Below are 6,433 nucleotides of genomic sequence, written 5' to 3' on the forward strand. Positions count from 1 at the left end.
CTCCATATAATGCACTAACGTAAGGGGAAACGCTTGTCATTTTAGATTTGCCCTAAAAGTGGACAAGGAAGGAGGGGGTTGGGGTTACGGAATGACAAGAGAAAGACACGTGCAGACAGAGAGAGAGAGAGAGAGGAGACATGTTGGCTGCATAGAATAGCAACGTGCGTGCCCCGCCCCGCAAACCTGAGGATTTGTTGTTTTCAACCATCTACTTCCTGTGTTTGAGGGGGCGCAAAATCCACTTGTCACTTAAATCTCGCCGGATTGACTGCTTTCATTTTACTCCTGCGATTCTTTCATACTCTCGCTTGCGCCTGTTGTTTTCGCCCCGTTAACTTTACGACCACGGAGACGTTTGTAATGACCTGTCAAACACACCCCGGTAACGGCCGGAATGGGCTCAACGGAATGGTCTTTCTGTTGAGTCTATAAGAACGCTGAAGCCTTGTCTGGGATGTAACGCACCGTCTCGACCCTTACATCACAAGAAACAGAGAAAGAGAACTTTATTTTGATGGGTGTTTATGGGGAATTGAAAAAAATAATAATAATTGAATACAGTTGAAATGAACCCTTGGATCATAGTGATATTATGTCTGATATCCTAAACAATGTGAAGTGTGTTTCGATAGGTGTCATCTAGAGCCAAGCCTGTTGAGTTTACATTCCAGGGGACCTTGTGTCACGACTTCTGCCGAAGTCGAAACCTCTCCATGTTCGGGCAGTGCTCGGGGGTCGACGTCACCGGTCTTCTAGCCATCATTGATCCCTTTTTCATTTTCCATTGGTTTTGTCTTGTCTCTCTACACACCTGATTTCAATCCCATTTATTACCTGGTGTGTATTTAACCCTCTGTTCCCCCTCAGGTCTTTGTCAGAGATTGTTTGTTATTCAGTGTTGTGGTGGTTTTGTTTTGGTGCGCGACGGGTCCTCGTTACCCACTTTGTTGATTGTCTACATTTAGTGTTTGGAGTCTGTTTCGTTTATCGTTATTAAATAACTCCATTACACTCAGTTTGATTCTCCTGCGCCACCTATACACACGGCTCTGACACCTTGCTATTGTCACACCTGTTGAATTGGGCAAGAGAACGTGAAAAAAACAGTAACTAATAAGGCAGCCTAGACAGGTAGGGTAGACAGAGCAGGTGAGTGGAGGTAGGGTAGACAGAGCAGGTGAGTGGAGGTAGGGTAGACAGAGCAGGTGAGTGATGGTAGGGTAGACAGAGCAGGACAGAGCAGGTGAGTGGAGGAGTAGACAGAGAGGTGGTGGAGGGGTAGACAGAGCAGGTGAGTGGAGGTAGGGTAGACAGAGCAGGTGAGTGGAGGTAGGGTAGACAGAGCAGGTGAGTGGAGGTAGGGTAGACAGAGCAGGTAGGAGTGGACAGAGAGGTGGAGGGTAGACAGAGCAGGTGAGTGGAGGTAGGGTAGACAGACAGGGTAGACAGAACAGGTGAGTGGAGGTAGGGTAGACAGAGCAGGAGAGTGGAGGTAGGGTAGACTGAGCAGGTGAGTGGAGGTAGGGTAGACAGAGCAGGTGAGTGATGGTAGGGTAGACAGAGTAGGTGAGTGGAGGTAGGGTAGACAGAGCAGGTGAGTGGAGGTAGGGTAGACAGAGAAGGTGAGTGGAGGTAGGGTAGACAGAGCAGGTGAGTGGAGGTGAGTAGGGTAGACAGACAGAGCAGGTAGACAGAGAAGGTGAGTGGAGGTAGGGTAGACAGAGCAGGTGAGTGGAGGTAGGGTAGACAGAGCAGGTAGACAGAGAAGGTGAGTGGAGGTAGGGTAGACAGAACAGGTGAGTAGAGGTAGGGTAGACAGAGCAGGTGAGTGGAGGTAGGGTAGACAGAGCAGGTGAGTGGAGGTAGGGTAGACAGAGCAGGTGAGTGGAGGTAGGGTAGACAGAGCAGGTGAGTGGAGGTAGGGTAGACAGAGCAGGAGTGAGCAGGTAGACAGAGAGGTGAGTGGAGGTAGGGTAGACAGAGCAGGTGAGTGATGGTAGGGTAGACAGAGCAGGTGAGCGGAGGTAGGGTAGACAGAGCAGGTGAGCGGAGGTAGGGTAGACAGAGCAGGTGAGTGATGGTAGGGTAGACAGAGCAGGTGAGTGATGGTAGGGTAGACAGAGCAGATGAGTGGAGGTAGGGTAGACATAACAGGTGAGTGGAGGTAGGGTAGACAGAGAAGGTGAGTGGAGGTAGGGTAGACAGAGCAGGTGAGTGGAGGTAGGGTAGAGAGAGCAGGTGAGTGGAGGTAGGGTAGACAGAGCAGGTGAGTGGAGGTAGGGTAGACAGAACAGGTGAGTGGAGGTAGGGTAGACAGAGCAGGTGAGTGGAGGTAGGGTAGACAGAGCAGGTGAGTGGAGGTAGGGTAGACAGAGCAGGTGAGTGGAGGTAGTGGGGTAGGGTAGACAGAGCAGGTGGTGAGTAGACAGAGCAGGTGGTGGAGGTAGGGTAGGGTAGACAGAGCAGGTGAGTGGATGGTAGGGTAGACAGAGCAGGTGAGGGTAGACAGAGCAGGTGAGTGGAGGTAGGGTAGACAGAGCAGGTGAGTGGAGGTAGGGTAGACAGAGCAGGTGAGTGATGGTAGGGTAGACAGAGCAGGTGAGTGGAGGTAGGGTAGACAGAGCAGGTGAGTGATGGTAGGGTAGACAGAGCAGCTGATCCACCCCTTTTGTTAATTTATTAATATATGCAAATGAAACTGATGCCTTTGAGGCACTGTGGCAAACCTCTTCAAGGTTAGGAGTGTTTGTCACAAACTAAGTGGTAAACTGTCACCAAATCACCCAAGAATGAGAGTTCTTTCGAACAGGACAGTACCTGTGTGTTTGTTTCTCCGTCCTGGTCCACCCAGGCCGTAGGCGAGGTCAAGGATAGCAGGGTTCGGTACACGAATCGGGTTCTCGGTAGGTCCAGGTCCAAACGCCAACAGGTAAGTCCAAAACAGTCCAACTCATACACGGTAAATCCAGCCAATCTCTATTGTCTCTTTCTCTATTGTTCATAGATCCTTCCAGCACTCTCTTCTTCTCTTCCTGGTTTTTCTTGACCCTTTATCTGTGGGTTGGCTCCACCTTCTGAGGGTTCCCCTTGCTTCTGGGACTTGTAGTTTTGGTGGTCGGCCATTTTGTGATCTGTAGTTCTGACAGGGGTGGCCATTTTAGTGATCGGGCAGAGCCCGTTTATTAGTTCTGCTCTCACATATCTGCCATTTACCACTCGACCCCCTTCTTTGCCACACATCTCTCCCCCTAGATCCGACCCCCTAGGTCGGGCTACCGCAGCAAAATATGCGTGCATGCGGGATAACCCATCCACGTTTCCCATTTCCTTCCCTGCTCTGTGTTTCAAGTCAAAATGAAACGGTTGGAGACTCAAAAACCACCGCATCACCCGAGCGTTCTTCTCTTTAGCCCTATGCATCCAGGTGAGTGGGGCATGGTCACTGATGAGGGTGAAGTGGCGCCCCAGCAGGTAGTATTTCAGGCTTTCTAGAGCCCACTTTACTGCCAGCGCCTCTTTCTCAACGACTGAGTAGTTGGTTTCCCGTGGTTCCAGCTTCCTGCTTAAAAACAGGATGGGGTGTTCCACCCCTTCTACCTCTTGGGATAGCACTGCTCCCAAGCCGACCTCTGAGGCATCCGTCTGAACCATAAACTCTCTCTCAAAGTCTGGTACCACCAGCACTGGATTACAGCAGAGAGCCTCCTGTAATGTCCTAAATGCTTTGGTGGCCCTTTCATCCCATTTGACCATGTTTGGCCCTCTGGCTCTAGTCATGTCGGTAAGTGGGGCGGCCACTGTGGCATAACTTGGGATGAACTTCCGGTAGTAACCCGTCAGCCCTAGGAAGGCTCGAACCTGCTTCTTATTTACTGGTTTCGGCCATTCTCTAATTGCCTTCACCTTCTTATGTTGGGGTTTGATTAACCCTCTTCCCACAGTGTATCCCAGATACTCTTGTTTCCTCTAACCCCACATAACACTTGGCAGGGTTTGCCGTGAGCCCTGCCTTTCTAAGGGCGTCTAACACTGCCTGTACCCGGGGTAAGTGGGATTCCCAATCTGGGCTGTAGATCCCCACGTCATCTAAATAAGCTGCGGCATATGCTTTGTGCGGTTTTAGGACTTTGTCCATGAGCCGTTGAAAGGTGGCTGGGGCCCCGTGTAAGCCGAATGGCATGACAGTGTATTGAAACAAACCGTCAGGTGTTGCAAAGGCTGTCTTTTCTTTGGCCCTGGGGGTCAGAGGAATTTGCCAGTACCCTTTTGTCAGATCAAGAGTCGTAATGTACCGAGCATTACCAATTTTCTCCAGTAGTTCATCTACTCGGGGCATGGGGTAGGCATCAAACTTGGAGATTTCATTTACCTTCCGAAAGTCGTTACAGAACCGCAAAGACCCATCGGGCTTGGAGACCATCACAATTGGGCTAGACCACTCACTATGTGACTCTTCGATCACTCCAGCTGTCAACATTTTCTCCGCCTCTGCTCTAATCGCGGCCCGTCGAGCCTCGGGTACCCGATATGGCCTCATACTCACTTTTCTCCCTGGTAGGGAAACGATATCATGAGCCGTAACCTCAGTTCGGCCAGGTACCTCTGAAAACACATCTCTGTTCTTCTGGATCAGGGTCTTCACTTCCTGTACTTGTGCTGGGGACAGAGTGGGTGAGATATTTACTTCGGCTGTCTCCTGAGTGTGTGTGGGGTATGTGACCATTAGTGTTTCTCTCTCTCTCCATGATTTTAACAGATTTATGTGATAAATCTGTTCCTGGGGCCATCGACCTGGCTGTCGGATCCGATAATTGACTTCTCCTATTCTCTCCAGTACTTCATATGGTCCTTTCCATGTGGCCAGTAGTTTACACTCTACCGTGGCGATCAGCACTAACACCTTATCTCCCGGTTGAAATTCCTTCAGGGTAGCCTGCCGGTTATAAGTGTGCCGCTGGTGCTCCTGTGCTTGTCTCATGTGCTCTCTGACGATGGGCATGACTGTGGCTATCCTGTCTTGCATTGCCGTGACGTGCTCTATGACACTAATATACGGGGTGGATTGGTGCTCCCAGGTTTCCCAGGTGATGTCTAAGATTCCCCGGGGATGCCTCCCATATACCAGCTCAAAGGGAGAAAACCCCAGCAAGGCTTGAGGAACCTCTCTAATGGCAAACATCAGATACGGCAACATGCAATCCCAGTTCTTCCCATCCTTATCGATTACCTTCCTGAGCATTGACTTCAGGGTCCGGTTGAATCTCTCGACCAGCCCGTCCGTCTGAGGATGGTAAACCGATGTCCTCAACTGTTTCACCTGCCACAGTTTACAAAGGTCCGCCATAATTCGGGACATAAAGGGGTCCCCTGGTCGGTAAGGATCTCCTTTGGAACCCCTACCCTGGTGAACAAGAGCACTAATTCCTTTGCAATATTCTTGGAAGCCATCGTCCGAAGGGGAATGGCTTCTGGGTAGCGAGTGGCATAATCTAGAATGACCAGAATGTATTGGTGCCCTCTGGCGGATTTGGGTAGTGGGCCCACTAAATCCATCGCTATCCTCTCAAATGGTGTTTCGATTATGGGGAGTGGCACTAACGGGCTTCTAACAGCTGGTCGGGGAGCTGTTAACTGGCACTCCGGGCACTCTCCACAATGCCGAGCCACTTCAGCTTGAATTCCTGGCCAGTAAAACCTCCTTACAATCCGGTCTCGGGTTTTATCGATACCAAGGTGTCCACCCAGAATGTGCCCATGAGCTAGATCCAGTACTGTCCTCCGGTACCGAGTGGGAACCAACAACTGTTCCACCACATCAACCCCTATTTTCGAGACTCTGTACACCAAACCCTTTTTCATGATGAAGTGGGGAAAACTATTAGGCATCATACCAACATTTATGGGAGTACCATCTACGACCTGCACATCTGCTCTGGCTTGCTGCAGGGTTGGATCCTGGTTTTGGGCCGTCCCAAAATTAGTCAAGGAACCTGCCAGGTCTGCAGGTTCTAGATCTTCGTCCTCTGGATTCAGACCGACCCCAGCCCCACTAGTACCGGGCTGTTCGTTATCAGCGAGGTTTGCCACTTCATCCTCCTCCTCCCCTACTAGCACTTGTGATGTTGTCCCCTGGGAGACCTCTTTTCCTGGCTTTGGTTGAAGGCCCCATGCTTCTTCCTGCTTGGTCAGGGTTGTTGGCTTCTCAAATATGCCATTCTTGTGGCCTAACTTCGCAAAGTTAGGAAAGTCTCTACCCAATATTACATCATATGGCATCTTTGGGACCACACCGACCTCATAATCCAGCAGACCGTCCTCTGTTTGTATGCTCACTAAGGCCGTGGGGTACAGACGGGTATCCCCATGAATGCATGTAACACTGATATCCTGTCTTGTATCCAGTTTATGATTCGGCACTAGGCTTGCAACG

The 6,433-nt window shown here is 50.6% G+C and overlaps 1 protein-coding gene across 1 annotated transcript in view; it reads right to left on the minus strand.

Moving 5' to 3' along the window:
* The window catches only part of dnah2 (dynein, axonemal, heavy chain 2), a 232,309-nt gene that overhangs the window by 81,721 nt on the left and 144,155 nt on the right, over positions 1-6,433 (minus strand).

Source organism: Oncorhynchus masou, chromosome 27 (genome assembly GCF_036934945.1).
Source record: "Oncorhynchus masou masou isolate Uvic2021 chromosome 27, UVic_Omas_1.1, whole genome shotgun sequence".
Lineage (NCBI taxonomy): Eukaryota > Metazoa > Chordata > Actinopteri > Salmoniformes > Salmonidae > Oncorhynchus > Oncorhynchus masou.